Here is a 24,267-nt window from a genome sequence, read left to right as displayed (position 1 = left end):
CCAAACAAATTGTGACATACCCAGCTCATGGAATATTATTCAGTTTTACAGAGTAATCTCTTCACATACATAACAAAATGGGTAAGAAAAAATTTTTTTTCTCAGATAATTATTCTGAGCAAAAAGACATCAGAACAAAACATGTACATAGCATATTATTTCATTATATAAAACCTCAGAAATTGCATATAATTCTATTGTTACAGAAAGCCAATCAGTAGTTCCCTGAGGTGGGAGTATGAGGGAGGAATTGCTAGAAGCACAAGGAAACTTTTGGGGGTGATAGATATACCCACTACTGGGGTGATGCATATATATGTTCAAACTTATTAAATGTGAGACTTTAATTATATATACTTTACTGCATGGAAATTATACATCAATATACCTGTTGAAATAGTTTAAATACAAAAAAAAAAAAAACAAAAAACCTTTCAAACCCTGAAATTCACTAAGTGGTTCTTCTATTTTCAAAAAAAAAAAAAATCAACCATATAATTTTGCAAGCTTGAAGTAAGCAATGAATCATTTCTTTGGATATGAAAATGAATTTTTCTATCTTAACGTTTCTATATGTAACTCTCGAAGAAAAGACAACCTTAAGAGAACATAAAGGGAAGCCACAGTATAGAAGTATGTTTATCTCTGACAAAGGACTTTTTTCTAGAATTAGATATCATGTAGTCTGAGAAGATAATTAATACAATAAAATAATTGGCCGAAAGACTTGACAGAAACTTCACAAAACAAGATATAAGAATGGTTCATTAGCACATGACAAGAGGCACAACTCTTTAGTCAGGAGGGAAAGAAATCAGTATACAAAGAGATACCGTGTGTATCTACTGGTATGTCTAAAGTCAGAAAGTCTGAAATCTGACAAAAAACACTTGGAAGTCTCATGTAGCTGTGGGAATGAAAAATTGTACCACCACTTTGAATAGCTGACTTCCACTTATAAGATTAAATATAAATCCTATGGACAGTCATTCCACTCATAGGTATTTACACAATATGTCTATAGAACGATCAGCATGTGAAAGTTCATAACAGTTTATTTATTATGCCTAAATTATAACTGCCTAAAACCAGAACATGAAAGTCCAGTAACAGAGGAATGTATAAACAAACATAAAACCCTTGAAATCTTACCCAGCATAAAAATGTATCGAAATATTGATTGAGGTAGGGATATAGATGGATTTGTGTTTTTTTTAAGATTTTATTTATTTGCTAGAGAGAGTGAGAGAGCACAAGCAGGGGGAGTAGCAGAGGTACAGGGAAAAGCAGGCTCTGGGCAGAGCAGGGAACCTGACATGGGGCTTGACCCCAAGACCCTGAGCTCATGACCTGAGCGGAAGTTAGATGGTTAACAAGTGAGCCACCCTGGTGCCCCTCCTTTATGCATTTTTTAAAAGACAGACAATTGGCAAAGAATAGACAAGCTGTTCTGATATAAATATCCTTTCTCCTGTCCTAGAAAGAAATAATGTATATATAAAAAGATTGGAGAGGAACCAATTTGTATGGAACAACTTTGCCAAGACCCTGAAGCAGGTCTACTTTCCATTAAGACCAGAGATTAATGGAAGCCCCACCAGTCTGGAGGGGGCTGAGAAAGTCCTAGAACCCTAGAATGATCTGGACTACCAGACACATGTTCCTCAAAAAGATCAACTACTCACCTCCAAAGGCTCTGAGCAATTTGTGAAACTGTGGGTGAGTTTAAGACCAGCACCACTCTAGAACCAGGACTCTCCCTTGAACCAAAGCCAGCATATTGATAGATGCCATTTCGAAAATCACCGTTATAGGCCATGGCATGCTCCACAGTAGGGAAAACGGGTACATGAGCATCAATTGAGAGAAATATCAATCAACAGACAAGAGACTTTTTTTTCAAAAGACATTATTAAATAACGTCCACCACCCACTAAAACCCAGGAAAGTTCTCATTCAAAAACAATGTTTTAAGGAACATATAGGTATGCATCTTCATGATTTGGGGATAGAAGCTGATTTCTTAAATGTACAAGCAACCCAACAAATCAATAGATAAACTGGATTTCATTCATTCATTCATTCATTCATTCATTCAAGTTAAAAGCATTTTTGTTTCAAAGGACACTATCAAGGAAGTGAAAAGCCAATCTATGGAGTGGGAGAAATATTTGTAAATCGTATTATCTGATGAAGGTCTGCTATATAGAATACATTGAAAGAAACCTCTTACAACTAACCAGTCAGGAAAAGGACAGCCAATATAAGAAACGGAAAAAGAGTTTCAGTAGACTTTCTCTAAAGGATAATACCAATGCAACAGTGAACACATGAAAAGATGCTCAGCATCATTAGTCATTAGGAAAATACAGATATAGGCACCTGGGTGGCTCCGTGGGTTAAAAATTCTGCCTTTGGCTCAGGTCATGATACCAGAGTCCTGGGACTGAGCCCCGCATCAGGTTCTCTGCTCAGCAGGTAGCCTGCTTCCTCCTCTCTCTGCCTGCCTCTCTGCCTACTTGTGATCTCTCTGTCAAATAAATAAAATCTTAAAAAAAAAAAAAAGAAAATACAGATCTAAAGTGCAGTGAGATCCCACTTCAACCCACTAGTGGGACTTCAAACAAAGATACAATACATGTGTCAGGAAACTTATAGAGAAATGGAATTCTTACACATACCTCGTGGGAATGCAAAATGGTGTCATTGCTTTGCTTTGGAAAATAGCTTGGCAGTTCCTCATAAAGAGAAACACAGGGTTACTTTTGAAATAGCAATTCCACTGCAAGGTAAATAGCTAAGAAAATTGAAATCATATGTCCATAGGATGCGAAAAGAAGTCTACATAACACAGAGATGCAGAAAGAATATTGAGAAAGTTGGGACAGAAAAAAATTTTCAAAGTTAATTGCATAAACTAACTCTGGTTTCTGTCTTGTTTTTGGTTTTGATTTTGTTTTTGCTTTGTTTTGTTTTTGCATAAAAGAAAGCTTTATTTACTACATACATCCTAATAAAGTATTGTAAATGGAGGAATATCTAAATAAATTGAAAAGCTTTTCAAATACAAAGCAACTAATGATAACTAAACTGCTATCATGCTTCTCTTGTGTTTCTAATGGATAGAGAGAAAAAAATAAAACTAGAAAAGACCTAGAGAAGATCACTGTGATAGTCTATGACTTTACAAATTTCTTTTACTGGAAAAGCCTTAAGATAGGGTTACCTTAAAGAGAAGTGGGATGAGTTCATGAAAGCCCTTGGGAAATCAAAAACCTCTTGGGTGGGTTGCCTGAGTAGTTCCCTTGGTTGAGCATCTGACCTTGGGTTTAGGCTAGGGTCATGATCTCAGGGGTTGTGACATTGAGCCCCTTATCACACTTTCTCCCTGTACCCATGCTCCCATTCTCTCTCTCAAATAAATAAAGAGAAAGAAAACCCAAAACTTCTTGGGAAAGTATTTCTCCCTTGATGATATCATACACACATAAGAATGAACAATGAGAACTATGCTGAGATAATGTTTTAGAAAGAGATGGGAACTGTGCTATCAGCACAAGGGTAGACAACTATTGACATTGGCCACTGAGGGGTGGGACCCATCAGTGGTGACCTTCAGGGGAGACCAAGAAGCCTTGTATACCAGCATGGCCTTAGCAACTGGAAGGCAGGGTCTCCCAAAGTTCCACTGACACTCTGGGCGTTCCATTCTGTTAGTGAAAGTACAGAGTGTTAGCTGCCATTCTGGAGGCTCCCTTGGTCATTCCAGTAGGAGTCTGAGCTACAAGCAGTGCCTTTGGCTCCCAACTCTGCCATCTTGAAACTTGTTTTTGTGGTTACCGATTCTCAAGTGCTATGGAGTGTTGTTCAAATTGTTCCCAACAGTAAGTAAAGAATTTCTTTTTCCTCACCCCTCAGTCCTGATTAAACCTACTTGATGTCACTGGTTTTTAACCCATCATGTGTTTGGGTTTCTTCTCCTTGGTGCTCATCCCTACCTTTCCTGCCACACATCACCATGGCAGCACCTCTTGCATCTCTGTGCAGGACAGGGGCAGAAATCAGTCTCCTGAAAATAAACCAAGGGCTTCAATTCCAGCTGGAAAAAAGCAAGCAAGACTTCTGAGACCTTAAGAAGAAATTCTTTGTATCTGAAGCTACTGCCTACTTCCTGGCCAACCAACTGTAGAAATACAGTAAGTCCTACAAGGTCCTGCTCTACAAAGTCATGGCTGTGTGTACTCCTTCTAAGAAATGAAAAGACTCTTCAGATGCTATCTTCTTCATTTCTAATGTCACCATAAATCTCATTCCGACCACAATGCAGTAATGGTAGAAGTGGGTATTTGACCCTCAGTTTCCTGAGGATGAGAAAATGGAAAACAAGTAAGTTTGCATCCTCCCCAGGTTAGCAGTGACCTATAGGGTGGGTTAGAGCTTTCATCCCAGTGACTGATTCCTGGTGCAGACACAGAGATGACTGGTCCTGTCAGGATCCTCTCTGTCCTATAGCAGACCCTTCATCTCAGTTGGTCTGGGACTAAGGAACTCCATCAGGTCTTGGTTCTTGGATGTTCCATTGGCAAAGCACCAAGCTAGCTACACTGCAGAAACATGCTGATGGTCCACGCAGCACCGGGTTTGTGGGGAGGGGGTAGGACTATAACTACCTGCGTTCCAAGAGAAGGAGGTGGGTTCTGGTTTCCCTGAAACTGTGGTATCCATGAAGGATGCCATCCACGCAGGGACTCCCCAGGTGAGATGGAACCCGTGTTCAGGATCTGCTTCCCGAGTCCATGGAGGACAGGTGATACCTGGTTGGAAGACTGGGGGTATTTCAGGGAATATGAGACAATCTTTGCTACCTCCTGTGTCTCTCCCTGAGCTGAGCAACCTTCAGTGAGGAAGGATGGTCAGCAGGTCCAGGCCTGAGCCATGAGACACGTGGCCAAGTAAAAATGAGGGTGAGTGGGGAAATCCACAGGTCCAGAAACCACCCAAGTCAGTGTATGGGGCAAGCCCTCCCCCACAGTCAGCCTGAATTGGGGAGCTCAGCTGCCTGTTCATTAGGAGGGGGCTGTGGTGGCAGAAGGAACCATGAGAATGGAGCACATGCACAGCTGAATGACAAGAAGAAATGCTGAGGCTGAATTTTTGTCATTCACTCACAGTTTGCCTTCAATACAACAAGGGGAGGTATAATTAAAAATGAGTGAGGCGGTGACAAGTAAAAATTGAAAACTGCTCTTTAGGAAAGTGAAGAGATGATTACCTCTCAGGGAAGGAGAAGCAAAGTTTCGATTGCAACTTTCCTGATAATCATCATGTAACTGTGGAAAACCAGTTGCGAAGATGATGAAGACAGTTACCACCCAAGGGCTTGGGGTGGAGGTAACACAGCACAGGGGTGAAGAGCATGGGCTCTGAGTCAGTCTGCCTGGACTGACAAATCCCTGATGCCTATCTTCCTATGTCTCAGTTTCCCTCTCTGTTAAACTACTACCATTGTGAGACCTACTTCTCTGAGTTGGAATGAATCCTGAGGAATTTTTGTTAAGCTCTCACAAAAGAGCCTGGAACCATGTAAATTCTGTTCATGATTCTACTGCTTCAATGACACAAACATCATGAGGATTTGGCCATGTTCCTTTCAAGTCATTCTGTTTTTTTGCATTCTAGTTCACACAGGCATTTCTGGGAGAATTTTTACCTTTGAGACATTGTTCAGTATAGGAATCCCAGCTCAGGGTACCCATCAGTCATGTAATCCTTGGGGCCTTACATCCTGTCCCTGCTTAGTGCTTTCCTTAAGAGGCTGCAAGACCTTGCTGGGCCATGATCAGTGTTGCAATCAGGAGATACGAATTCTGACTCTGCAAAATACCAGTTAATCAGGGCATTTAGTTCCTCTCTGTGTCCTGGGGCTGTTCTTTCCTGGGGTCTAAAACAGGGAATAATCTACTTTCCTGTATTTGGGAGGCTGACGAAAAAGACATGGAGCTCCCAGCACAGAGCCTGGTTGCCCGGTTCCATTTGTCCTGGGATAGACCCTGCCTCCTCCCTTGAAGGGAGAGAGCATAGAAGCATGTCCAGCTTTCCACTGAGGCAGCCGTCTCTGTTTCTCAGAGTGTGAACAGTCCACCAACGTCATTGAATCCGTGCTGGGGAAGGAGATGCTGTTTGAGATGGGCAAGAAGGCAGACACGTTGGCCGAGAAGCTCAGGTAAGGAGGGCTCTCTGTGGGAGGCTAGAGGGAAGCTGTGGGCATTTCTGACTTGGGGTAGCAAAAGTCTGGGCCCGGAGAGGGGCAGAAACCATCATGGCAGTCACATTATACAAACATGTCCAAAACCAGTAGACAATAGTGACTGGTAAATGATGGAATCTAATGACTGAGAGCCTCATTTCCTCTTAAAAAAAAAAAAATCAAAGTCACCACATACAAGGGAACAATTCATGACATTTAGCATTTTGACAATGTTGTGAGACCAAGACCCCATTTATTTTGCACAGTCAGGACCTGGCTGACTGCAGTCTGCCATCCTTTCTCTCAGAAAATGCTGTCTTCTTGACCTGCCATTCTCCTGAGCACACCAGTTAATGTGAGCCATACTGTCCACACTTCTGTGTCTGGCGTTGTGTCCATTCACTGCACACTGCACTATATGTAGTTTTCTAGGGAAATGTGTGTGCCCCAAGTGAGCATCTGAAGGGACATCTTCCTGATGTGTTCTTAGGAGGACACCTGCCTTTGTTTACAGAAGTAAAGATGCAGGGGAAGTCCAGGCATGACCAGAAGAACACTCTGAATACAGAGGAGGCCTTGTTTTACCTTCTTCTTTCTCTGCCAGACAGGTCACCACACAGGCCAGACTTTAGCTTCAAGGACTCCTTGGGGAAACTCTGCCAGAAACCTCCATAAAAGCTTTTATTATCTACTGTTCAATTACTTGAATTTAACAATTTTCTCTGTCCCACCTTAGGCAATATCATATCCTAGTTAAAGATCAGGATAAAGAGCTGACCTGTTTGTATGAGAAGCTACAGGAAGGGAAAGATGTTTCCCAACTACTCAATAAGTACCTCGAGGACCTCCTCACCCAAAATGACAATGAGCATTGCCAAGGACAGGTCTTCCAAGAGCAAATGGCTGAGGGACACAGGCAGGCCAAGTGCCTTGCCTGAAAGCTCAGTCCAGGTAAGATAGCCACAGACCCTGATTGCACTGCGCTGCTCCAAGTCCCTGGGATCCCAAGAGGCTCCCAAGAGACTCCCCTCCTGCCCTCATACTGTTTGCAGAAGCTTTCCTGGGTTCCCGCCACATGTGGGGCCATGAGAGGACCAGGACTGGGAGGTGGTAGCAGAGAGGAGCAATGCACAGGGTGGACGTCACATGGTCCACCTGCCTTGCTTCATCCCTGAGGGGACACAGTCTTTGGGGCAGGAGGCAGCATGGAACAGATTTAGAGCCTGGAAAGGGAAATGTGACGAGGCAGCTTGTTAGTATGCAAGGATCCCTTGCAGAAGAGGGAGGTTCCCAGACTCAGCCCAGTCTGCATTGACCGTGGGTGAGAGAGTGAGTTTTACTTTCTCATAGCTATCCCCTCATCTGTAATGTATATCAAATAAATTCTTGTCACCATAGTGATCAAATGGGAAAATTCTTGAATGCACTTCAGTAAAAAAAGAAAGGCCCTGACCATGTGGAGTTGGATGTGGTACTGGAGTCAGTATGATTTGAAGGTGGGAGCACAGTTTAGATTGAACACTTTTCATAGACAGACGTCCCCTTGAGGACACTGAAGCCCACGTGGGGGTCATGAAGTCCCTGGTGGAGGGATGTGGGAAAGGCTGGTTGTCCTGTCATGAGGGCGAGGAGGAAGCTCTGTGTGAGTGCTGTGAATGCAGAGAGTCTGTGTCTGGGTGGGACTTGGGGCCTGCAGCAAGACATGCTTGTGGAAGTTAAGACTGAACCTGGACAGTCTACGGCCATACCACCCTGAACGTGCCCAATCTCATCTGAACCTGGACAACAATCCCCTGATATGGACAACAAGAGACAGGAGAAACAGTTGCCCAGGTTCAGTGATGCTGAGCCTCAGAATCACAGACACACCGCCTGATGGATCAGAAACTCAGGTCACAGCAGATCTTAAAGACACTGCCCTAAACTCAGTAGAACATCTAGTCACGCAAAGACACTTATGTCTCTAGGGCCATAAAAGCTGCTGTGCTTATAGTGATGATGTGGGAAATAGCTGAAGGGACAATTCTGGATTACTTTGCAGATCATTAGGACAATCAGAAGGATTAAGAAGAATAGAAAACAACGGCCCAGGTGACAATGCATATTCCGGAACTGGTAACGTGTGGGTAAGAATGCACAGGGACTTAGAAAGAAAAGTAAGTGAGATCAAGAGAGTCCCAGGTGCCAGATGCAAGGATGAGCAGGACTGCAGATGGTCAACCCAGGATGCCCTGTGAGTCTGGTTATCTGTTGTCTTTATGGGGCTTGGAAGACCAAGATGAATTAACAGCCTTAGGATTCACAGTACCTACAAAATAGCCATTCTTCCCTGTAAATGGACGACGGAAGGAGATGCATATTTATTTTCCACAGTCTCTAAGGTCCTTGGTAGGAAGGTGAGCAGCAAAGGAAACGCTAAAGAGGCAACTACCAAAATTAAACACCAAGAGAAGTAATTAACCAAAAAACAAAAACTCAGGGCGTCATGTGACACTAATTAATACAAAGGTGCCAAGAAGGCACACATTTCTGCAGGCTGTAAGGAGTCCAGAGCTGTAACCACAGACATAGGTACATGGTGGTTGCCCCTGGGCTGGTCTTCATCTTCACTTCATGTGATGACTGTACCACACTGGGATGGTTGAGTCTCAGGCCTTGTAGGTCCTTCTGTGGCTGGTGCTCTGAGTATCTGCTGCTGCTACTCTCCCACCCCGAGGCAGCCACACTCTGTCTCTTGTAGAATGGATAGCTTTTTCCCTCTGTAGGCAACGGCCCTTTGCTTCTACTGACACTCCCCACTAACTCCCATCAACACCAAACCAGCTAGAAAGCCACACTGTCTGATCCTCCTGCTGTGGTCTTCTGTCATTCCTGTGTTACGCAGCACAGCAGGGAGCTGCAGGAAGTTGAGAAGAAGGAAGTCCCACAGGACACAGAGGATGAATGTGTTCTGACTCCTTCAACTCTGCCAGAAGGGTGTAACAGTGACCAGTCTTACAATGATGGCGAGTTCCCATTAAATGAACAGGAATTAGGCTCTGCTCCAGATTTAGCCTGTGAATGCTCCCATTCCAAAGGGGATGAAACTCCATGTGCTCCCTCAGGTAGTGTCCATATTGTTTGTTCCACACACCTTGTCTACACTGCAGAAGGTCATCTCTATACACAGGCCCTATAGACACACACATTGCTTTTAAATCAGGACATAATGAATTTGGAAACATAGAGGTCAGGTGGGTCAGGGAGCCTTCAACCATTCTAAGTAGGGACCATGCCTCAGACCCTCCAGCCTCACTGTCAGGTCATTGCCCCGGTGTTTGGGGAAACAAACTCTATCCACCTCAGTAGGACATCCACAAAGTTGTTGTCAGATACCCTACTTGGATCAAATGTCTTTTGCAATATGCACTGATACTTTCTCTTTATGATCAACCTCTCGAGGTTCTAGGCCTGTCCAACATTGTTGGCTGACATAAGGGGATTTCCCTCATTTCACTGCTCTCATTCCCAGTTTCTCTCTTCTCTATGCTGGCTCAACTTAGCTAAGCAGTCACCTGAAAACAACTGTGTCATTACCTTGTGTGTTTGCTTCTGTGGAGCAAGGTTGGGATCTGGCATCACTAAAACCACAAATGGCTTTTGTTTTAGAAGAAGACCAAAGAGTCTTTTTGATTTGATGGTTGCTACAATTGATTCATCATTCTAGTCTCAAGTATAAATTCCTGAGAAGCTAGAAGACCATGATATCTCATGGAATTATCCCCTTTTGCAGCAACACTTCTGTCAGGTGCCTGGGTCCTTCCCCTGCATCTCTGGGGGAAAATATATTATAATCTCTTTTCACAGACTCATATTAGAGAAGAATATTGGGATAATTTGCAGGGGACAAGGAAGAGAATTTCCCCAGCAGGTCAGGGTGCAGTCCTGTCTAATTCTCTGAAGGCTTACCCTTGGATATCCTGGAATATCCCTGCCAGAAGAGTATGGTTTTACACTTAGAATATTAATGTCCTTGCAGTGTGTGTGCTCACTGTGTTGGTAACATGGGAAGTGTGATTTCCTTAGTGTGACCTGCTGTCTCCAAACTTCCTTGCAGAAAGTCAAGATGATCTTGGGGAAGAAAATGGACAACAACCAATATGCTCTAGGTAATTGAATACTATAGACTATGAATTTTCCTGGTGACCCCTGGAGACCTCACATCCAGGGGTAAAGACAAAGTGTTGCCTAGAACTATTTCATCCATACGGCTAATAGAAGAACATCCCCTTTAATCATGTCCTCTATTTCCATGTGGTAGTTGTGGAGGACTCAATTTCTTACTCCCTCACATGTTGAGTAACCTACGGAGAGTAGACACACAGGAACTAACCCAACCCAGGGATTCCTGTAATCAGCTGTCCTCTCCTCAGTGGTGCAAACACAGGTGAGAAGCATATCAGCTTTGTGCCTGTTTGACAGCATCATCTTGGCAGGATTTTTAATAGCAAGGGAGGAAATTGAAGAATAAATTTATGTCCTATCAAAATAGTGGGAAAATATTCATTGGAGTCAGCATGCCTGAGAGTAAGGCCTCAGGAGCTATAGTCGTTTGGGCACTACAGATAAAAGTTAATACATTGTATGTAGAAGAGTTGAAGCCATGGCATTGGATTCCCTCTGTGTTCTGGGAGTCATGACTATGATGGAGAGTTTAGTCTCCTCCTCCATCACTTGGTTATGAGGCCAGTGCACAGAGCATCTACAGCTCTGTCTCTCACCGATCCTCATATAGGATGCCACAGTCTTGTCCTCATATTGGAATAGTTTTTTTTCCTTCAAGGGGAAGCCAAATTGCTTTCTGTGAGCACAACCTATTAACTCTGATCAAAAACAGCTAGGAAGCAATGGTGTCTGATGCTTCTGATTTGATCTTTTATCATTCCTATCTTACCGTCACAGCATGGAGCATCATGAAGGTGAAAAGAAAGAAGAACTACAGGACACAGTGGATATATGTGTTTTGACTCCTTCAATTTTATAAGAAGAGCATGAAAGCAACGAGTGTTGCACTGATGGCAAATTCCCATTTGATGCATAAGAATTCGGTTCTGCTCTGGATATAGGCTCTGAATGTTCCCATTCCAAAGGAGCAGAAACCGCACATGGTCCCCAAGTAATATCCATATATCTTGTTCCTCACATGCTATGTAGATTGAAGGACTTGACCCCCATGAGTCAATCATATACTTACAAACTCTTTTGATTCAGGCTCTAGGACAGAGTTCAAAATAAGATATTCCATGAGTCAGTGAGCTTTGCTCATCTCCTGTCTAAGCCACAGCACTTTTATGTCTGGGCCACTGCCCATCACTGCTCTCAAGGCAGCCCTGCCAGAGAGTACCACTCTAGCCCAGGCACTGGAGGTCACTTCCAGACCTCCTACTTTTGAATTCATCTCTTGTGCCTCTTGCAAGGACCTAATTTTCATTCTTAAGCCATATCCCTGAATTTCAATGCCTGCCAAGGTAGCTGGCAGCCTTTTCTATATATTTGGAGATGTCAGTATCCTGGTTCACTCTGCTCACTTAGTCTGTGTCTCCATTTGTCTTAAGTAAGCAGAGAATCAGAACTAGATCCATGCTATCATGCAGTGTATATTTTCTGGAGCAAGGCAAGATCCTGAAACTTTCCTCACCCATAAAAAGCTCTTGTTTCTTTGTGGCTTTGAAGATTATTCTGATTTGATGGTGTGTAGATTCCATTTTTTGGTTTAATCTCAATGGCTGATTCCTCTAAACAACTAACCAACAGCATTTCAGATGGAAAAAGCCTGAATAGTGCAGCAACACTCTAGGAAGTAGCTGGGTAGTTCCCCAATCTTGGGGAAGAGAATCATTTGTTCTTTGCATAGTCTCAAGGCAGGATGCTGTGATGATGGCCTGACATATCAGAAACATTTGTTTAATGGCTCAAGAGAGCAATCCCAGTGATTGCTTACAAGGACCTAAGTTCTCCAGGATGACTTTTATCACAGTTGCCTGTAATTACTCTGCTTAGATTTCTGCCCTGTGCTACATGGCACACAGGAGTGGGCATTTGTGAAGGGGAATCTGCTTGGTGTCACTTTGTCTTCGTTTATTTGCAGAAAACCCCAAATGGATCAGGATGGACTGAAAGGACAGGAGTCAGTTGCCCCCAGGTAATTCTGAATACTTAGGGGCTGTGAATTGCAAAGTGGCAACCAGGGAAAAGCAGAAAGTGCTCAAGAGAGCTCTATTACCCATTTGGTCAATGACACATGATCCATTTTCACAACATTGTCTGTTTTCATTGTGGTACTGGGATTGCTCCCCATTTCTGAAGTACTTCTCTAGTTGAGTAACTAACCCACAGCCAGCTGACCCAGTTGAACTAATACATCACAGGAATCACTGTGAATGCTCATTGTCCCCGGTCTATTTTACAGAGACATGCATGTCTACTTTCTGCCTATTGGACTTATCAATTGACAGTGTTCATAGAATGAAAATATCATGGCAAGAAGACAAACATATTCTATCATGCCACATTATTTAGAGAAAAGGACCTTCCCAGGCAAGAGATACCTGGGACAGTCACCTGTTCCCAAAGCTGCCAGTGGTTGGCCACTAGATTCAGAATTCAATGCCATTTGAATGAAGGGGGAAAGCCACCATTCTGGAACTCTGTATGTAGTTAGTCATGGCTGGACGCCACAGAGAGAATTCAGTCTCTTCCTTCACAAGCTTGCTATTTGGCTTGTGTACTGAGCACTTATTGTCCTTTCTATCTGCCACAGCTGTCACAAGCACACACCTTGTCCCACAAACACAAGAAGAGTTGTTCCTCTCTTTCCTAGGTTAACCTCTTTGCTTTCTGGACCACTCCCTTCTGCCCTCCATCAAAGCCAGACAAGACAGAGAATTCAGATCCCTCTGAGGTTAATGTTCAGTTGTCCCCATGTAGCAGGCTCAGCAAACATCTGCTAGAAGTGGTAGAGAAGGACACCTCATGGGACTCTCCGGATGAATGCTACTTGACATACTCAGTGCTTCCTGACCTGTCTGACTCCTACTGGCCTTACAAGAGCACTGCCATCTTCTCACCTGAGAACCCAGAAGTCTGCTCCTCTCTGGAAGGGGCCAGTGAGTACTCCATTTTCCAGGTGATAAATCTCCCAGTGGACATCCACACAGATCTCCTGTTCTTTATATCCTAGACCTCTTCTGTGCCCAGACAGGTTATCCCCAGTGGGCAAGCTCTGTAGAGACATATTGATCTGAACTGGGCTCTAAGATGGAGTTTTAAGCCCAGACATCAGGTGGGTCAGGGAACTTTCCTCTCTTCCTACTCCCAGGGAATCACCAGTCACCCTGGCTTCTCTGTCAGGTCACTGGGGCCATGTCAGGAACCACAAACTCAACTCACCTCAGCAATATGACCAGAGAAGATGTCTGTCAGACCTAATCTGGATGAAATTTCTTTTCTCACATTTAATAAGCTGTACATTTCATCTCTGAGCCAGGTCCTTTATGAACCTATGCCTGCCACAGTCAAGTGGCATTCTTGTCCAGGGTTAACTGGTTTTGTTCTTCTTAGCCCCATTCTCTATCTCCTTTAGGTTGGCCTTTCTTCCTAAACAGTTCTCTGAAAACCCACCATCAGTGCCTCCACTGATAGCCTGTTTGTGTGTTTCTAGCAGCACAGCTGTGCCTTGGCATTTCCTTCCCCCCACACAAATTGCACTACAGATCTGTGTAGCACCAAAGACTCACTTTAACTTGAGGGTTTGTAGTTGCATTCCATCTGCTCAGTCTCAGTGTATAAATTCCACTAAGCTTTCAGCAACCCAGCTATCTGAGGAGAGAAGACTGAATACTGCAGTAATCCTTTTAGAATGCAAAGAGGCTGGCTCTCCAGAATCTGTGAAAAAAAAGAGAAGTTAAAGTGTTTACACAGACTTCAGATAGGGGAAACTGGGATGATAATCTCCTACCCAATGGCTAAGGCTGGTAAATCAAGGCAGTTATCACAAGGCAATACACAAGGCATCCTCATGTAATCTTCTCACTGAACATGCTCTCACATTGAGCATATCTGAGTGCCTGGGCAGCATTAGACACTGAACTCTTTTGTACTGAATGTGATCTGCTTAATGACTGGCATGGTCTCTATTTACAGAAAATCAATTCCATTGTGAGGAGAAAGAAGACCAAGACCTCGTAGGTCCCAGGTAACTCTGAAAACTCATGGGTTTTTATAAGAGACTCTTAATCTGGAGAAACAAACTGAGGGCTTCTGGGGGTGGGGGAGGGATGGGGTGGCCAGGTGATGGACATTGGGGAGGGTATGTGCTATGGTGAGTGCTGTGAATTGTATAAGACCGAAGATTCACAGACCTGTACCACTGAAACAAATAACATCATATGTAAATAATAAAAAGAAAGAGTCATGGGTTGCTATTTCAGTGGTTAAATTTAAGGACTGCATTTCAATGAAAAAAATAGAAACTGATGAATGTATCTATTTCATCCATTCTCCAACCAGAAAGTATCTCTTTTAACCATGATGTGTGTCTTCACTGTGTTACATGGCTAAATTCCATTAATGGACCCCTCCATCTCACTAACTTGCATTCAGTTGAACTTGGTGAATTGATTAGTCAGTGGGATTCTCTGCATTCCCCTTTTTGTCTTCTTTTGGTAAATCCACAGTGACAGGCATAGCTGTCTCTCCCTCTTTGGTGTTACCACATTGAGGATATATTCTAGCAAAAGAATACCTAGAAAAAAATTCACATTTTATCACAGTAGTTAGAGAAAGAGTCACTGAACACATGAGATCTCTCCAGGTTAAGGATGCCTTTTAAAATTGGAAGGGGAGGTGAAATATGAGAGACTATGGACCCTGGAAAACAATCTGAGGGTTTTGAAGGGACAGGGGTGGGAGGTTGATGGAACCAGTTGGTGGGTTTTGGGGAGGGCACGTATTGCATGGAGCACTGGGTGTGGAGCAAGAACAATGAATACTGTTACACTGAAAAGAAATTAAAAAAAAAAGTCGTGTTCACTTGATCACTGAACATAACAGCAACAGCATTTATGCAAAAGTGTCAAAACCATCTTTAGGATTCTCTACAGTTACAGTGAGCCATGACTTCCATTTTACAATCGTTCAGTTTTTTGCTCAGAAACTCTGTTATCTGGCCACTATCCTGGGATCCTTCTGTTCTCTAGATAACTCTACTGTCTCCACAGCAGCCACACACTGCTCATGAAACAGGAGGATAATTTTTGCATCAATAATGGCTGTGCTCCTTTGTTATAACTCTGCATCTCCGCTTCCCATCAAAATCAGTAGGATGCTGGGGTGTCTCCTTTTCTTGTTTTAATGTTCAGATCTCCCCACCTTCCCAGGCTCAGCATGATGCTGCCAGAAGTGAAAGAGCAGGATGCCCAAGGGGACTCACTGGGTGAATGCTCTTTGACTGATTCACCCCCTCCTGAATCATCTGACCAGCATGCAACTTATAGGAGGGCTGACATCAACTCATTTAAAGATATGGGCATCTGTTCTGCTCTGGAATTAACTAGCAAGTCCTCCACTGTCAAGGTGATAAAGATCCAACTGGACTCCCAAGTTGACCCCCTATGTTTGGTATCCCAAATTCTGATTACAATGAGATGTCTCATCCCTGTGTAGAAGTTCGGTAGACATAGGGATGTCAGTCAGGCTCTAGGATAGACTTTTCAGCACAGACATCAGGTGAGTCATGGACCTGCACTTTGCTCCTCATCTCAAGCCCTGGTCCTAACTTAGGACACTGGATTCAAGGCAGATGTGACAACTCACACCCACTTGTCTTACACAGGCCAAGGTGTCTTTCTTTGCTCCTGATTTCCATTAAATGTTTCTCCTCATCTGTACTGCTCTTGTTTTCATACCCAATGTCCTTGCACTTTGATGCCTGTCCAAAGATGTCATCAGCCTTACCTATATCTTTGGACTGGTTGTTTCCCTGGTTTGACTGCTCTGATCCCCACAGTCTGTGTCCTCTATGTTGGCTACCTTGAGTGAGTCATCATTGTTGGAGTATCAGGACATCAGCTTCTCTGCCATCAGCTGGCTTGGATGTTTCCCTGAAGCAAAGTTGAGCCTGAGCATTGCCCCTCCCCATGCATGTCTCCTATGTCTGTGTAGCACAAAGGATTTTACACAAAAGATTCCTCTTGATTTGAGGATTTGCAGATTCTATCCATCAGTCTGGTCTCTGTGTTGAAATGCCTTTAAACCATCACACACAGAGTATCTCCTGAGATAAGGGAAGGTGAGAAGGTTGCAGTAAGTTTTTAAAATTCAGGTAAGATGTTCCCCAGAATCTATGGTAAAACATTTCGCTCCATACACAAGACTCTGTCTATATGGCCCGACCACATCAGGGAGCTCATGCCCAATGGCTAAGGAAAGCAAACCATGACACATTCCCAAGACATTCCCTGTGGCCTCCTGGAGGATTTCTCTCACATTATCCTCGGCCCCACTAAGGATAATTATGCCCCAGTGCTAGCTGTAGCAGATATTTAATTTTAATGCATAAATGGTGCTCTGTTGAATGTGATTGGCTCTGTCTCTCTCTATTTGTAGGAAGTCATAATGATCTTTTGGAGGAAGAAGACCAAGACCCGATTTACCCCAGGTAACTCTGAAGAATCATGGGCTCTTATTTAATGGTGACATTTGAGATCTAGGAAAATCTAGAAAGTGCTAAATGTACCTATTTCACCCATTTGGATACCCACAAAATGGTCCATTAGCAATGTTCCCTCTTTCACTTTGCCACTTGTATAGGCCCCATGCCTAATCCCCCCCAAACTTGGAACCTACAGTCCCTTGGGAGAAATACACAGCTATCCAAGCCTCACTCAAAAAAAAAACTGAAAAATCCCGCATACACCAGCTCTCTTTACATCTTAAGGACCAGAAATTCAACAACAAATTAAGTTAACACTATGCACATGAAGGGAAATAATCAAGATTAGAGCAGAGATCAGTGAGATATCTAGAGATACAGTAGAACACATCAATGAAACTAGAAGCTGGTTCTTTGAAAGAATCAATAAGATCAATAAACCACTGCCCAATGTAATTCAAAAGAAAAAAGAAAGGACCCAAATTAATAAAATTATGAATGAATGGGGAAAGACCACAATTAACACAAAGGAAATGGAAACAATCATCAGAAATTATTAACAGTTCTATGCCAATAAGTTCAGCAACCTTGAAGAAATTAATGCTATTCTGGAAACCTCTAAACTTCCCAGACTGAAACAGGAAAAAACTGACAACCTGAATAGTCTGATATCTAGTAACGAGACTGAAGCAGTGATCAAAAACCTCCCAAAAACAAGAGCCCAGGACCTGACGGATTCCCTGGGGAATTCTACTGAACATTCAAAGAAGAAATACCTATTCTCCTGAAGCTGTTTCAAAGAATAGAAACAGAAGGAAAACTTTCAGACTCTTTTGATGAAACCAGCATTACTCTGATCCCCAAACCAGGCAAAGCCCCATCCAAAAGGACAGTTTCAGACTGATGCTGGTAGACCCAGCAATCACAGGATTTCTGGCATTATCACGGTCTCTCTTTGATTTGGATCCAGCCTAAGATGCCATCTGTCTCTGCTGGTTTTGCATTATGATGTTGGCAAGAATTCATGGCAAGAAGAGTGTTTAGGAAAACACGTAGGCCTTGGACACACAAGCTTTCTGGAAATCCACAATGTTGCCGTAGCGAGGGTTGTCTTGGGGTCTTCTGTAAATTTCACCAAAACGTATGCAAAAGAGTTAGTGCTGGTTGGATTGTTTTCTGAGTGTGCTATGTGTTGAGGCTGTCATGCACTGGGGAAGTTGAGACTCTTTCCCTTTAAACTCCCATTTTGGCCATGCTCTGACCACCTCCTGCTCTCTTTCCCTCCATGGCTCCCTGAACTATCCCCAGCACATCCACACTCTGGCCCCAGATGGAGGCAAAATGGCTCATCTCCCTGGATGAGGACTTCCCGTTTGTTTCCTGTGACCAGTCCCTCCTCCTTCTGTCAAAAACAGCTGGGACTCCACATTGACTCGGGCTTTTTGTTGCATCTCCAGTCCTCCTAGTGACAGAAGGCTCCACAGGGAGCTGCCAGTGACAGAAGAGAATGAAGTCCCACAGAGGTCACTGGATGAATGTTATTTGACTTCTTCAGTTGGCCAGGACCTGCCAGACACCTGGAGGCCTTCTTTATACAAGTGCCTCACCCACATGTGAAAAGCAAGAAACCTTCTTGGATCTACATGAGATGGTAAGTACTCCCATTGTGAGGGGAACAATTTTCCCGGGGAGAGGGGGTCCCAGGAAGCCTGGGACCAACAACCCAAACAGGCCAAAAGATGGATCTATGCCAAAAAGCCTTGTAGAATCATACTGGTTTGATCTCTGCTCTTGGATTCAATATTAAATTACATACAGCCAGGAGCTCTATTGTGCTGGAATCACAGGGTCCTCACAGGGACATTCTCCAGTTGGTGTAGCATCTCGTATGAGAGCCAAGGGCACTGAACACCAGCAAGGTCACATCCCTTGCCCAGGATTCTTGGCCAGTAGGTGTGGACGTCAGACCCTCATCAGCCTAGACTATTCACTGCTCTCCACTTGGTCCTATTAGGCACTAAATGGGGACAGGGCTTGCCTTTTCATCTCTGCTTTTCTATCAAATTATTTGAAACAGCTGTAAATGTGAACAAAATATTGTACGACAGTCCCCAATGTCACATGGGATCCAGCCACACCTCTGCCAACACCTACCCTGGGAGTGACTCTGTCATGTGAACAGAGGCTGCGGCTCATCCAGCTCCTCCAGGAGATGAGCGTCTCCATGAGGTTCTCCACCCAAAAGCAATCAGGGCTGAGAGGTCCTAGGCCCTATCTGTTCTCACCAGGGGTCCCCTAGAGGCTCTTGACTAGGATGCCTGACATCCCTGTGTTCTGCACAGTTCGCTCAGAGAAGCTGACAGCCAGGTCTGGGTTCCCAGGGAGGGAGGGATGAGAAAGGTTCAGACACATGTCTCAGAATGCAGGTGTGTGTCAAGCCCCATGATGCTTCAATACAGCAAGGTGAGCAAGAACCTGGTGTTTAGTATCAGCTCTGAACCACGTGCTGGGCTTGCAACTTACTGGTTCTTTCACCGGCCAACTTCTTCCTCTTCTTACATATGTTTCCTTCAGTCCCTTTACTGAAAACCACAGAAAATGGTGTCTTCGTCTCATTGATTGAGAACATGAAATATAATTTCTAGGATCCCTGATCCAACAAAATTGCTCAGCAATATGTATCAACTTGTCCCGTCTAATCCTCAGATCCCTATAGTGTTTCAACTCTTGGAAATGGTTTCAGGGCATTGTTTCATGCCTGGAGGAACAGCATTTAGCATCTCTGCTATCGCTAGAGCCCATCCTGCCTGCCTTTCTCAGAAAGCCTAATGTGCCCAGTTAACTCACCTTCAACATCTTCAAGCCAATCTTCTCTGTTTGGTGCTCCCAGTCACAGTGGAAATACTGGCCTCACAAGACCATCTCCTGCTTATTTTATTTTCCTTTTCTAAGGAAATAAAAGTCTACTTTGTTCCATTAAGTATACACGTCACTCTCTCCTATAATCCTCCATCTAGCCCATCATCTCCCCTCACCTGTGGGGCCTCATCCCCAGCCTCCTGTTCATCAGGATCCACTGCTGCTCGAAATTCCTCAAGACTGAGCTTCTCCACCCTCCTCTCGGTCTGTGTCCCTTACCCTCCAGCACTCTGTGTCCCTTCTTGGAGTCTGGGGTGGCCTGGGGCTCCTCTGTCAGGCACCAATCTCCCTGAGAAATGAAGAGATGCAGTTCCCATGGGGAGGTGACATCAGCAGCAGCAGCACTGTGGCACCAGGGAGAAGTGCCAGAGAAAGAGCTCAGTGAGTGTTCTGGAAGCACAGCCCTGACAATGGCCTTAGAACTTGCCATCCTTACAGTCCTCTCCCTCAAGCCTGTCACTTCTCCTTGGTACCCACTGTCCCAGCCCTGACTCATCCCACTGGCTCTCTTCCTCTCTCTTTGACTCATCTCCCACAGAGGCTGGAGCAGGAAACCAGGCTCCATGCCAGTTACTTTGTCCACTCTGGTTATTATAACAAAAATGCCACTGATGGGCTGACTTCTTTTTTTTTTTTTATTATATAAATTCACAGTTCAGATAACCTGAACGAGCTGGGGTGTGTTCAGTATTTACAATAGTCTCTAATTTTTTTTTAATATAATTTTTTATTTTTTATAAACATATATTTTTATCCCCAGGGGTACAGATCTGTGAATCACCAGGTTTACACACTTCACAGCACTCACCAAAGCACATACCCTCCCCAATGTCCATAATCCCACCCCCTTCTCCCAAACCCCCTCCCCCCAGCAACCCTCAGTTTGTTTTGTGAGATTAAGAGTCACTTATGGTTTGTCTCCCTCCCAATCCCATCTTCATTCATTTATTCTTCTCATACCCACTTAAGCCCCCATGTTGCAACACCACTTCCTCATATCAGGGACATCATATGATAGTTGTCTTTCTCCGCCTGACTTATTTCGCTAAGCATGATATGCTCTAGTTCCATCCATGTTGTCGCGAATGGCAAGATTTCATTTCTTTTGATGGCTGCATAGTATTCCATTGTGTATATATACCACATCTTCTTTGGCTATTCGAGGTCTTTTCTGGTTCCATATAAATTTTAGAATTATTTGTTCCATTTCTTTGAAAAAGATGGATGGTACTTTGATAGGAATTGCATTAAATGTGTAGATCGCTTTAGGTAGCATAGACATTTTCACAATATTTATTCTTCCAATCCAGGAGCATGGAACATTTTTCCATTTCTTTGCGTCTTCCTCAATTTCTTTCATGAGTACTTTATAGTTTTCTGAGTATATATTCTGTGTCTCTTTGGTTAGGTTTATTCCTAGGTATCTTATGGTTTTGGGTGCAATTGTAAATGGGATTGACTCCTTAATTTCCCTTTCTTCTGTCTTGCTGTTGGTGTAGAGAAATGCAACTGATTTCTGTGCATTGATTTTATATCCTGACACTTTACTGAATTCCTGTATAAGTTCTAGCAGTTTTGGAGTGGAGTCTTTTGGGTTTTCCACATATAGTATCATATCATCTGCAAAGAGTGATAATTTGACTTCTTCTTTGCTGATTTGGATGCCTTTAATTTCCTTTTGTTGTCTGATTGCTGAGGCTAGGACCTCTAGTACTATGTTGAATAGCAGTGGTGATAATGGACATCCCTGCCGTGTTCCTGACCTTAGCGGAAAAGCTTTCAGTTTTTCTCCATTGAGAATGATATTTGCGGTGGGTTTTTCAGATGGCTTTGATGATATTGAGGTATGTGCCCTCTATCCCTACACTTAAAAGAGTTTTGATCAGGAAGGGATGCTGTACTTTGTCAAATGCTTTTTCAGCATCTATTGAGAGTATCATAGGGTTCTTGTTCTTACTTTTATTGATGTGTTGTATCACATTGACTGATGGGCTGACTTCTTAACAACAGAAATCAGTATCTCACAGTTCTGGAAGCGCAACAGAACCACAATCAAACAGGGGCACATTCTGGGCCTGGTGACACTGCCTTCCTGGTTCAGAGGTGGCCACCTTCTGGCTCTGTCCTCACAGGGCACAGAGGCGATGGAATTTGGTGGGGTCTTTTTTATAGGGCATGGATCCCTTTTATGGGAGGATCTGCCTCCCAAAGGCTTACCCCATAGTACCATCACACTGGGGATTACATTTCAGCCTATCAACTGGAAGTGAATGCAAACTTTTGCACTGTGACAGATGGTTTTACTCTGATTTGTTCCCACCAGCTCCACCAATACCCTCCCATGCTCACCTGTTTCTCAGCATCACTTTTCTCATTCCTGTAGATTCCATGTGTTTTTTCCCATTTCAAATGAGCAGAAGTGGGGTTGGAATATTATGTTCCATGTCCCCCAAATCCATATTTAATCATTGACTCAGTTAAATATAGATATGTACATACAGACAGACACACACATTTAGAACTTATGTCACATACATGATGTCTATTCAATGTTTATATTATACATAGTGCACATGTGTGAAATGTACAGCATGTTGAAGTGTGTTGTGTAAATTCCCCAGCTTTCTCTTCCCTGGTTGCTCCCAAAAGGCTTCCCTTCAACCTGGACTTTGGCTGAGCTCTGTAGTCTCTTCTCTCCAACAGTGCAGCCTCTTTCCAGCACAATTTCCTTGACTTTGTCTTCTCTTCCCCAGAACTATTTCTTTTTACCAATTCTATTTCTCTTGATTTCACATTTGTCCTTTGTGAACATGTTGGCCTCCTGGCACCATTATCCGTACGGGAGTGTGAGAGAGATGAACACAACAGGGAAAAATCGAAGTGTGTCCTTTGGTGTCCCCTCACCTGTGAACTGTCGGATGGCCTGTCTTATTCTGCCCACTGTCCCTCTTTGACATCAATGTAGGTGGAGGCTCAGAAAGATCATGAATCACATCCTGTTGTCCTTTTCTTTTCAGAGCTGGCTTTGGATGCTTCCATCTGCATGAAGAACCCTCCCAAGCCTGAGTGTGATGCTGGTGAGGACTCAAGGGATGGCCGGGATGTTTGTCTAATCTTTGGCCACATGAAAATCCTCGGTGTCTTGAAACAGAAGATTCCCAAAAGAAAACTGTAGTTTGACAAGTGGAGACAAGCATATAGATTCCGTGGCCTTTAAGCTTAGGGTGCAGAGGTAATCACGTCTTTGGCTCTTGGGGCATGGATTCCTATTGCTCTCCATCTGATTAGAGCTCCACCGTCCCCCTCAAACACACCCATTGTCTGTTCTCTTCCTTGTTTGGTCATTCCCACAGCTGGTGCTACCTCTGTTTCACACGGGAGCTGCCACCCGGCTGGTCCTTCCATCTCCATCACCTGGTTGCATCTGAACTCTGCTGTGTTCCTGCAGGGGCTGTCCTGAGATTCCCTCACCCCTCTCCTCGAGGCCATGGGGAAGCAGGCCCTATGGCCCTCCTCAGCAGAGCAGCATTATTTCCACCCATTAAACACTTAGAACTTGGCCTGAAATTACACTCTTTCTTGGCTTCTTTGCCTTCCTTCCCTGCTTCTCCAATTGCAAGGCTTCATTCTCCCAGGACCATTGTCTTAATGAGTCACTTGCACAAGCATTCTCCTCCTGGGATACTCAGGGAATCTGAACTAGGAGGACACAGAACCCTCAACTTCCCCATGTGAATAAGACGTGTTAAAACTGACAAGAAAGAGCCCCCAAGGCAAAATCTAATGAGAACCCAAGTCTCAGCTGGGAGTGCCACAACGAAAAGCTGCAGTCAGGTTTCCCCTCGTATATATAAAACATAAATATATTTTTTCTTTTTTATGGTTGTCTACAATTTTAGTGCCATTGAAAATATGAAGTTATTAAGTAGTAAATATGCACCATTAGCCAATAGTTCCTGTTATCTTTCTCTTACTTTTTTTGTAATTTACAGCTATCTTTAAGAAACAAAAGATTGTTTTATGTTTGAATCTGTTGCATTTCAGTATTCAGTTTTTTCTCTTAATTTCTTTTATTTTTTTTATAAACATAAAATGTATTTTTATCCCTAGGGGTAAATCCCCTGTGAATCGCCAGGTCAGTGTTCAATTTTCAGTTTCAGGTCAGTATTCAGTATTCAGTTCTCATAAAACAAATAAAACATCTTGGAAATTATCAAACTGAATAGCGTTCCTTTTCAGTGTGTATGTTGAGGACAATGTTTTCATCACATCTGTGGAAGTTAGAGAATTTAGTAGTAGGCAATCCTGAGCTACAATGATGCTATTGCTACTGATTGCATTGTGTCTGTTTTGAGGAGTCCCCACCCCCAGGTTTGAAGGCTCCTATTGAGATATTCTCAAGCACAGAGAT

General features: G+C 43.5%; 1 pseudogene; it reads left to right on the top strand.

Moving 5' to 3' along the window:
- Window positions 1–1,817: 1,817 nt before the first annotated feature.
- On the top strand, window positions 1,818–23,094 carry LOC131810554 (putative neuroblastoma breakpoint family member 5; annotated as a pseudogene).
- The last annotated feature ends 1,173 nt before the right edge of the window (window positions 23,095–24,267 follow it).

The sequence above is a fragment of the Mustela lutreola genome, chromosome 10, assembly GCF_030435805.1.
Source record: "Mustela lutreola isolate mMusLut2 chromosome 10, mMusLut2.pri, whole genome shotgun sequence".
In the NCBI taxonomy this organism is placed as follows: Eukaryota; Metazoa; Chordata; class Mammalia; order Carnivora; family Mustelidae; genus Mustela; species Mustela lutreola.
The sequence above is the reverse complement of the archived record's forward strand: the minus strand, read 5'-3'. Positions and strand labels throughout refer to the sequence as shown.